Below are 11,030 nucleotides of genomic sequence, written 5' to 3'. Positions count from 1 at the left end.
AAATTAGCAATTAACGAAAAGTGACATTTACTTGTTCTTATCACAATGACAACAAAAGGTGTCATTAACCATATTGTTCTAACAGTGGATCTAACCACTTCATTACCTTCTTTAATCCTCCACTTCCTTTTGTCAATATGATTATCTAATTTCACGCCTTTTAAAACTCGCATAGAAAACCTTTTTACAACTGTCTTCATCACGCAGGTCAAAGGTCAACAGAAGTGACGCAGTAGAATCAAAGACAATTTTGTCTCACAGTCAGATGGGGAGCAGCATTATCATCTCATCTGTTGTGTGTGTGTGTGTGTGTGTGTGTGTTGGAGTTATGATTTTGTTCCCTATATGAAAGTCCAGTGTTTCCTTTTCAACAATCTAGTTCAGTCCTTACCAACCCCTGAGAAAAATATCTGCTTTTTTAGCTCCACTAGTTCCACCATCTTCATCTATGAGCTAAAAGATGCTAAAGAGTTCAGTACATCTAGAGGTAATATAGAAAAAAATGATATATCAGAAGTGTAAAGGGTTTTGCCTTTTTCAGTGATATTCAGAAACTGTAGTTTGGTCATTCAGTCAAACTGTGGATCAATATCAAAGAACCCCACATGCTGTATTGAACTTCTGACTCCAAAAGGAATATCATCATTTCATTAAAAGTCATCATTTGTTACACTACGTTTCATATGCCCAATACTTTCCTCCATTTCACCCACATTTGTGGATAATTCCTTTCCATGCCTGCCTGTCACTGCCTCACTCTTTCAAATACGCACAGACATACAGGGTAATATTGAATGATCAAAGAAAAGTTAATATGCCCATTGCCTGTATGTGCATCTTTCTTTTTACCAAATGAAGAAGGAATAAAAGACGAGGAGGAGGAGGAAGGCACGAGAGGATAAATTTAGCATGCACTACTATGATTGAATTCAGAGCTTCATAAAACAGTCAACTAATGAGGCCTGGAGCTGCCCAAACAAAGACACAACAGGAAACAAAGACATCTGAGACAGAGCCAAGATGAAAGACTCTGCCTCAAGAGGAGGTTATGCAAAGACACATGCATATGCTAACACAGACTAATACCCAGCATGTAGCCAAGAGTACAGAACATGCAAACTTTTTCAGTGCAGAACAACACAAACGTCCAAAGAAATAAATAAATAAAAAATAAAAAAAAGAGAGAACTAGAACTAGGCCTACTGTTTTCTACTACAAAGGGGAGAATAAAAGATAATAAATATAAGGGCAGTCACTCAGGGGACTTTCTGGAGGTGTACAGAATGTGTTTTGGGAATTATAAAAGTATAACTGTAACCGGTTGACTGTTTTACAGACTGTACTTTTATTATTATTTATATTTTTAAAATGGCTTTTTTTGGTGTGTGTGTGTGTTTTGTTTGCTTGTCCTCAGGCTTACAACACAACTTCCAACCCTCCCTCCTAAAACACAAACAACTCTAAACAACTGCAACAGAAACCAAACATAATTGCAGCCAAATGACATAATGAGAATGTGTTGTCAGTTTGATTTTTCCATTTGTGATATGTTGATATGCTAAGTTTCAGCATTACATTTCCCATCACGTTTTGGGTGAACATGAATTGAAGAAAGTTGGATACAACAGTAGCCACTTAGCCTGGTGAACTAGTAGTCAGTTATGGATGAAATACAGCAAAATCATAGCTTTGGGTTTAAGTAGGTCAAGTCTAAACTCTAACACTCGAAACTTTAGTTTGAACTCTCTTTTCAGCAGGTTTTTTTTTCATGTTGTGGTGAATGTGTACAATGAAAAGTCATGTTGTTCCAGCTGCTAGCATTTCCTGTTAGCACTGTAACTATGGATGTACATTTATCAGTCTTTGGTAGTGAATGAAAATTTGATTGATGTGATATCTGTAGTCACTGGAACTACTTTTCCAGTGTGACATGTTTACAGATGACAAAACAAAGAATAGTCTAGAGAGTAGACAGTGCAAATTCAATCCCATCTTTCCCTGCAGCACCACGGGTGACAGGAGGTCATTGTTTTGCTGGATATTGAAGAACAATGATTCCTGTTGTTGCCTGTCAGATTTTTTTTTTTTTTTTTTTTTTTTTTGTAGCATGCCAATACTTGGTGATGGATTGTAGTGGAGAGGCCTCTTTATCCTGGGTTACTGTCCGTTGCACCTCTTTTCAGCTTTCTGCCTCTGTTTTCATCAAGTTCAAACACTTAAAAAAAAATCTTTGACAATGCATCAAGTAAGTGATAGCAGCACAGCAGATGCAACACAGTTGGTGTAATAACACATCTTGTTCTTGTTCTTTGTCGTGTTTTTGACTTTGATTCAAAATCTATTGTGATATTTCTGTGATTTTTTTTTTTTTTTTTTTTTTTTTTTGGTAAAAACCTGTTCAGTGCACATAAAGAGGTTGGATAAATAAAATCAGCAGTTCTATAAATATGTGTAAAATGTGCACAATTACACAACCGATGGCCTAGACAGCCATCTATTGTGTAAAGATATGTTTCCCTTCATGCATAAGTGTGTGTGTGCACGTGGGTGGGATTTTATACATATTGATTTATGTGTTTCTGTCAGAATGTCCAGAGCAGATTGGTGTGTGTTTATTTGATGTAGAAGAGAGATGACCTTCACCACACGTTTAACACACACACACACACACACACACACACACACACGGGCCAATGGACCAGACAGGTTATCGGGGACAGAGACAGACAGGAGAGATTTGATCTGCGTCAGGTGAATGATTTTCTGGACAGAGATTCTCAGACTCTGACTGGGAATTTTTCTCTGGTAATTCATAATTAAAAGAAGATTAAACCTTTGACCCAGTATTAACAGAGACGTAGGCTCACAGGGAGACATGGAGAACTATTAAATCGATCAGATTAATGCGATGAACTACAGCCAGTATTAGAGGCTTACAGGTGTAGATGTGTGTGTGTGTCTGCATTTGCATATCCGCCATGTCTTGTACCTCTTAATGCAAATGAGTGTGAGTCTCAGTTGTTTGTAAAGATGCATTTACATTAAACTTGAGCACAGTCAGAACAATAGCTGTGATTATAAAGGTGTTTTTTTTTCTGAATACTGACATGACAGTTTGACTTCAGTTGTTACAGGAGAGAAGATAATTTGGTAGAATCCACTGAGGCCAGACTATAACCAGGACACACAGAGGCCAACTCAGGACAAATGAATCACATTCTGCGTTCAGACGGTCCTTAATGGCCAGATTGTCCTCCTGTTTGAGAGGAACTAACTGATTTGCCCATTACCACACAGAAATAGCTGCAGAATGACAGAAAAGAGACTGACAAAGGCCAAGAAGGGGGAGAGTGATGGAGGCAGAGAGGGGGAGAAGTATAAAAGTCACTCACTCTTTTTTTTCCCCCCATTTTCTCTCCATATTTTGTCACTTTCTCCCCTGGTTTATTTAAGGATAATGTGCTTCCTCTCCTTACATCTCTCTTCACTCCTTTTAGCCAATTTGAATCACTTTTGTCACCAGTGGGTCTGGGCTCTTCTCTGTTTTGCTATTTGTTGTCTCCAGGATTTTCATGCAAACACATTTCCAGTGTACCACAGCATATCTGCAAAGTATGACTTGAAAACATTTCTCCTGTTTATTTTTGTAAATCTGAAGCAATTTCTTTCATTTCTGCCCAGACCAACACATGTCTATTTCAACCTTCAAATTTATAAGACTGGAACAATACTTCTATCTATCTAATACTACTATCATCATCACCACTCTATCACAGTTTCCTTCTCCCTATAGTCATATTCCTCAACCAGCAATGACTTATTAAACTAAATACATCTGCATTTCAGCAATAAATTGATTTGTAACAGTCAAAACTGTTGGTCATATTCTAATTAGAAAATAATCCCTGTTTGACATTCTTTCATTTGCAGTTTTAAGAACTTAACACCTTGGCTAATTACTTCCTTCCAAATGTAAACTAGAAGCCAAAATGGTTATTTTATTTTAACTGACTTCATCTCAACTTAGTTTTCAGGGTGGAATTCAAGTTGGATTAGTGGCTCCCACAGGAAGAATAATTTAATGTGACATTCAGTTGGGAAAAAAAAAACAGTTCTTGTTAAAAAAAAAAAAAAATCTGATATAAAAATATACACAATTTCACATGCACAAATTCCAAATGTTATCAACAAAATCAAGTGAACATTTAACGAACAGCACGAGTGCTTCACTGTCCTTCATCTGACTTCACGCTGGTGGTTTTCTATTTCTTTCAGAGGGGTGGGAGATAATACATGATGATGGGAAATGAGGTTGCTGGAGGAGAAACAATAGAAGGGAAGAGAGATGTTTTTGTAATTACAGTCTGTAAAGAAAGCATCTGCCATCAAAGTGATTTCCAAAGAAAACAAAGGAGAAACCAGAGACAACCTGGCAGACTCTGTTAGATTTTTACGGAGATGAACCCTTGTTTGGTGCTCTCTCTCTGCTGCACCGCTCTCCTCTGTCTTTACCTCTTCCTGCTTGGTGCTCTCTGTGTTAACAGATGAGTGTCATTGTGGAACAGTAAGCACAGTACTCAAAGAACATCAGGGCTTCAGAGAATTAATTGCAGTGGATTAAGGTTATTAGGACAGGAATAAAAGCTAATGACTGGAGGCAACAGCTACTGACTTAGTAAAAGTACTGTTGTGTTGAAGCTGCCAAGTTGACTCCCAGTTTGATTTCTCATCAGTTGACAGTTTTATCCCTCTCTGACGAAACTGATATTTAGGATTTAGAGGATTTATTGATGGTCTGAGAAGGTGTGCCGCTCAAATGCTTGAAAATCACTACACAGCAAAGCAAATACTCTAGACATCAGAATCCAGAATCAGCCAATGATTTCCTTGTCTATCTGAACATGTTTCAGAGACACCCAGCAATATTTGACATGTGTTTATGTGAATGATTCTGTTCCTTGCTGAGGATGTGTCCATTGTTAGGCATAAGATAGACAGTTGCCTAAGGTACCACGAGCTGCAAGGAGGACAAAGAAATGTTTGCTTGCTGTAACATCATTAACATGCTGGCTGCTCCTCATTTTGCAGTGCTGTATGTATACATGCATTTGTTCACACTGCTGCAGAAACACTTAAAAATGATAAATCCATAAGAATATTTTCACTCAGATCTTAATGAATCATACACAGGTCTACCAATCAATTAAGAGAATTGTTCAAAATCATTACAGCAGGTTTGTTTTCACAAATAAGAATACTTCTAATCATGTTGCACAGCATGCATCCAACACTGTAAGACTGCTGACCATTGGATGTCATATGACAGCTGTCATATTCATCCAAATGAAATGAACTCTGAGGTAAAAACAGCCTGTGGTCTCCTCATTCATATGGGGAAAGTGTGAAGAGTGTGAAAATGTCTTTAAGGGGCTATTTGTACGTTTTTACAGTTTTACTTTTTTCTGTGGTTTCTTGTTGTGAGTGGGTGGTGGTGACGGTTGCTTACCAAAGCTTCAGCCATCATTGCAGTTAGAGTACACCCTCTGAGCAGTGCTGCTTCTTCATGCTATACTGGACACTACCATAATACAAATTATCCTATCCATAAAACCTTTCTTATCCACTCCACAACACATCTCTCTCATTGATAAGTAGCTTTCTTGAAATCTCAGCCCATTGTGGAGCCTGTTGAAGCTGCTGCAAAGAAAATGTACGACACTACCTGCACATGGAGTCGATAAACATATAAACATATGTCTATTCATCTACATAAACTTTGAGACATGCAAGAACACACCAGCCATTTTCCTTTGTGCAGTGAAGCGTTGCAGGATAAAACACTCAGGAATACAGTACATACGAGAAGAGGAGGGGATGAGAGGCAAGGCAATGAGAGATGACAGGAGCGTTAAGCAACTCGGGAATTTACTTTTAAAAACAGGCTTAGAAACTGTTTTGAAGTGACGTCTCACAAAATGCAGGCACACTACAAACATGACTTGAGCTTTTATTCAGTGCTTATCTTCATATCTGCCAGGTTTCAGTTTTGAAAGTAAGCCAAGAAACCAGAACAGAAGAGCACCCATTGTTTGCTTTTCATCATCATCAAGTCTTTGTTTTGCTTATTGTTCAATGTACGTGCTATTGTGGGTCTCTGTAGGTGATTAATGTGAGCCTTCAGGTGATTCTTGCCAGTGTGAGGAGAAATTGAGGGAATTTTTGGAGGTGGTTAGTTATGTGGTCCAAATCAGGAGAAAATGTTATCACCACACAGCCAGAAGCAGGAGAAGCCAAAGCAACAAATAAGATGGACCATTACAAAGAAAAAAGATCCAGCCACTGCAGACTGGGAAATGGACAGAAACAAACATGCTGCTAGTTTCAAGCAGTGGGGAATAAGTAAAATTTCATTTAGACAACTACATTTAAGAAATGTTCCAACGGACAAATGAAATTAAACGATCTGCATATTTAATTTTGTCCTCAACTGCCTTAAAACCTAGATTCTTACAATGATCTCACTGCCAAAATAATTAAGTATATATTGGGGCTGACCTGATGGCTGAATGGTGAGGGAGCGTACCACATGGGCCTCAGTGCCCCGAACAACTCGTCACTGGTTCAAGTCCCTGATCAGACCCTTCTCTACTCTCTCTCCCTCTATCAAAAAAATAATACCCATGCTCATCAGTGTCATACAGTGTACGCTAATATGACAGAATTGTTTCATAATCCATCAGGTTGAGTACACTTCACTCCCCCCTCAGGGTTCACAGACCTTATTGTGTCTCCATTCATATTTAGCACACTTCCTGTAATATTTTTCTATTCAAATTACAAAACTAATAAGCAAGACAAACGATGATGTTCTATCCATCTGTGTTCCTACTTTATCTGTCATTCACTGTGTCCCTGTGCGTGGACTCAGGGGTTAGATGAATCTTCTCGCTCTCAAGATGAAACAAATATTTATTTCAGTGAAAACATTCATTATGTCAGGCTTTGAAGTCTTTACTGATTTCAATAAACTTAAACTGGCAACTGGCAATTTTTCCTCTCTTCTATACGAACACCTCTTTCACCTCTCTAGATGATGTTGGTTAAATGGTGGGTGGATGTGTGTGCGTGTGTGTGTGTGTGTGCGCCATGATTGTGTGTTTTCATGCAACACAACACAAACCAAACAGGAAATTTTAAATTAAGACAGAATTTATTTTCTTCCAGTAAAATGAGCTGAAACTTAACTGGGAGACGTGATTTCATCAGGACGAGCTCATATCCTTATGTCAACATGATTTAGCATCGACCAGACTGACTTTAATAATTTTAGTTCCTGGAGATTTCCAACCTTATAACTTCCAATCTGTGAGGATTTTCTATCTGACACCCCCAGTCCACAATGATTTTCTGGGTCCAGCCATCAAATCCCCCCCAGACTTCTTGTGTTGAGCCTCCTCATCTTCCAGGATTGGTCAGCATCACTAAAAATATATGCAATATCCTTTCAGAGCAGAACAAGATGGATAGTCCCCACAAATGTGTTTTATGACCAGGTTTGATTTAAGTTTAAATTTGTCAGGGAAGATGAGTGAATGTGTTTAATTTCTTTGTATGGCTTAACACACACAATCACATCTGGAGGCTGCAGCTCCTCTGGGGCTGGTGGGGGTTATGGTTAGCCTGATAGAGCTGTGACCGTCATCCTCTGTTTTCAGGTTAAACCCTGTCCTCTGCTCTTTCTCAGCCTCACCTGCAAACACTGAAGTTTACTCCAGTACGTTACAGAAAAGGTTTTGTGTTACTGTAGGTGTATTACAAGGAGATTAAATGCTGTTCGGGAAGTTACTTTTTGATCTGCAGATCCCTAGTTCAGTGCAGAGAAGTAACTCTAAAAAACACCAGAAGAATAACTTGTGCAATTGGTGACAGTAACTACTCATAAGTGGGCCAAAACAGCTAACTACCTAACTTACATCAACGCATGAATTGCAATAATGGATTATGAATGAGACAAATTTGTCATCTTCACTGGCCCTCACATACGCTGCTGCCTCACCCACATAGATCATTCAACGGTGGGAAATGATCAGGGATCAGATAAATGTCACAACTAATGCATGTACCATGTGATGCTGCGTGTTGAAATCACTGAAGCTGCTTCTTTGCTTTTCTTAAGAGACAGGGAGAACGATTGCTAATTTCAGTGCAGCTTCAGCTGCCATTATCACAGTGGACTGACCCTGTGAGTGGCTATTTCCACTGAGAGCTGTTCCATCGCTCTTACACCTGGAGGGAGGAAAGATTCTTGAAAAGGCGGATGAATTTACACCCTCTTAACATCTGACTAAAATGCAACTGGATTTCAATTGATCTTAAATGCTGAGATGCATTTACATTTAGCTTTTTGAGATCAGATTGCTATCCCATCTCCCCTTGTGACAAAGGGACTAAATCTGACTTGATTCTGATTGGCTCTCATCTTGTGACGAGTTAAGGACAATCCGGATTCAGTTGTAAAGCTGTTCTGCCTGTGAGGACTTCAGCCAATAATTCAGTTCAATTCAGCCTAACTACTGACCAGAACATGATTCTGCTCCTGAGCTGGAGCAAAAATCATGAAAAAAATCTGTTTTGTTTTGCAGTTTGCTATAGAGTTGGAGGAAGTGTGAAGGAACAGATAATTTGTTCTAACATTTCACATATTGGAAGAGACTTTCATCAGCTTATTTCCAGCCACAATCAGACTAAATGCCTGTAATACACAAATCTACAGCACATCTAGGTCTAGACATCCTTGGTTACTATTCTGATGATACCCTCCTTTACTCAGTCCAGTACACTCCATTATATCAACTCACATTATTAGTTAATTGTATTATCTGACACACACACATCTATGCATATGCATTGATGCATATAGAGTGAAATGTATTGCACATTACTTCTTTTTCTTTACCATCTTTTCTCATCCTCTCTATATCTCTCTTCCTTTCTCACACACACATTCTCTGTAGTTCTCTCTCTCACTCACACACACCACACACACACACACACACACACACCTTGTGATGTTGAACACCTCAGGCAGTGTGAAATGGGGCTTTAATCCATCACTAAGGGATTAGTTATAGACTGATATATCACACAGGAGAGCGGGGGGGGCACAGTCCAGGAGAGGAGTAAGGGAGAATCAAGGAATGTAGAAAGAACAGTTGGATCATGCACATAAGGAGGAGATGTATGTAAGGATGGATGGATGATTGTGGATAAGGAGTAAGGGAGGAATAGACTGTGAATTAATGGGATGATAAACATGGGAAAAAGGAAAGGAGAGAGACGAGAGGAGGGGGGGTAGGAAGGCTAGGAGTAGGATTTTCATTAATAAAAAAAAATGTTTGTCATGCTAAAAAATGCCATACACATTTGATAGTCAGGTGTTGTCAATTCTGAATGAGCCCATGCCACTTAAATGTAGTTTATTTGCAAAAGCTCGTGGTTATTGAACTGCACCACATACAATGTAGAAAACTGGTTTTAGGCTTCACTGTGGTCGGATGGGCAGTAGCCTGGAATTCATCACTCTTGGTCTTGAAAGTAAGAAAGCAGACTAAAATGTTCACAAACATTTTTGTCAAATAATCTCAGGATTAGAGGACAAGAAGGAGAAAAACGAGGAAACCATAGACCTGTACAGAAGAGGGAGATACTGAATGAAGAGATGACAGAAAATAGGGAATGTCTGCGTAGAGAGAGGAAAGGAGGTAAAGGAGAAAGAAAAATGAGGACAAGGGTTATGGAAAGAAAACAACAGCTACAGGAAGGACAAAAGAGCAATGATAAAGGAAATAAATGAGGGAAGAAGTGAATGAAGAAAAAACAGGAAGAAAAAGAGAGATGAGCAGCTGGCAGGAGGAATATGAGTCAACAACAATGCTGCTCTTCTGTATTCTGTCTCGTCGCAAAGAGAATTACTGACATAATGAATCAGCCTTTTTCCTTTTTTCTGCTGAAAGCATTAGTGAAATTGAACAGAGAAGACACTGAGCAAGAGAGCGATGAGAAGAGGAGGCCCAGCGTCAAAAAAAGACAAATTATGCAACAATTTATTCTGATTCATAAGTAGATCTGACCTTTGCTGTCCTGAGCACTGGACTAAAAGTCGCCTGTTGAAACAGTGTTTCTTTGTGTGTGCTTTCATGCATGAGGAAGTCCGCATATGTGTGTGTCCATACATGTCAGTGTGCCTTTAGGTCAAAATGTTAACCCCAAAACCTGCATAGAAGTTGACATGTAGACATTTGCACATTCAGGACTGATAGTGTGCGTGGAAATACAAATGATGTGTGCGCAGTTGAGCCCTTGAGCGCACCGTGTGGTGAGTGGAGGAGGAAGCTGATTGGTGTGAACGGTCACTTTGTGTTGACAGATGTAAATGCCAATCACAGTCTGAGTGGACCAAGAATAGATTCATCAGCTGCACTTGCTAACTTCCCCTCTCTCCTTATCTGCTGAAGCCATCGGTCCTCACCTCCATTAATGTTTCTCCACCCTGTCTGTCATCTCTCCCTCTTATTGATATTTAGAAACCCTGTTTTCAGTTGGCAGATGTAAATATGATTCAGCTCATTGTTTAGCTGCAACTTTACTGTTTTAGTTGCTTTCATAGCATGTCTTTGGACTGTGGGAGGAAGCCGGAGTACCCAGAGAGAATCCACAGAGGCACAGAGAGAACATGCAAATTCCACACAGAAAAGCCCCGGGCTCAAACCAAGAACCTTCTTATTGTGAGGCGATAGTGCTAAACACTGCACTACCGTGCCGCCCTGGATAACTCAGCTCCCAGTAAAAACCTCCTGAATGATGAACACTGAGGGAATCCCAACCTAGAGACAACATGAGCTAACGTTAGCAGCAGCTCAGTTGACCGTCCGCAGGCCCTTCTTAAACTGATTTTGAATTTTGAACGTACTGAAAAAGTAACTTCTGTGAATACCATTAAGCAACACCTCCCCACCCCCAGGCATAACGCC

Source organism: Lates calcarifer, linkage group LG6 (assembly GCF_001640805.2).
Source record: "Lates calcarifer isolate ASB-BC8 linkage group LG6, TLL_Latcal_v3, whole genome shotgun sequence".
Taxonomy (NCBI): Eukaryota; Metazoa; Chordata; class Actinopteri; family Centropomidae; genus Lates; species Lates calcarifer.
This window is presented reverse-complemented; position numbering follows the sequence as displayed.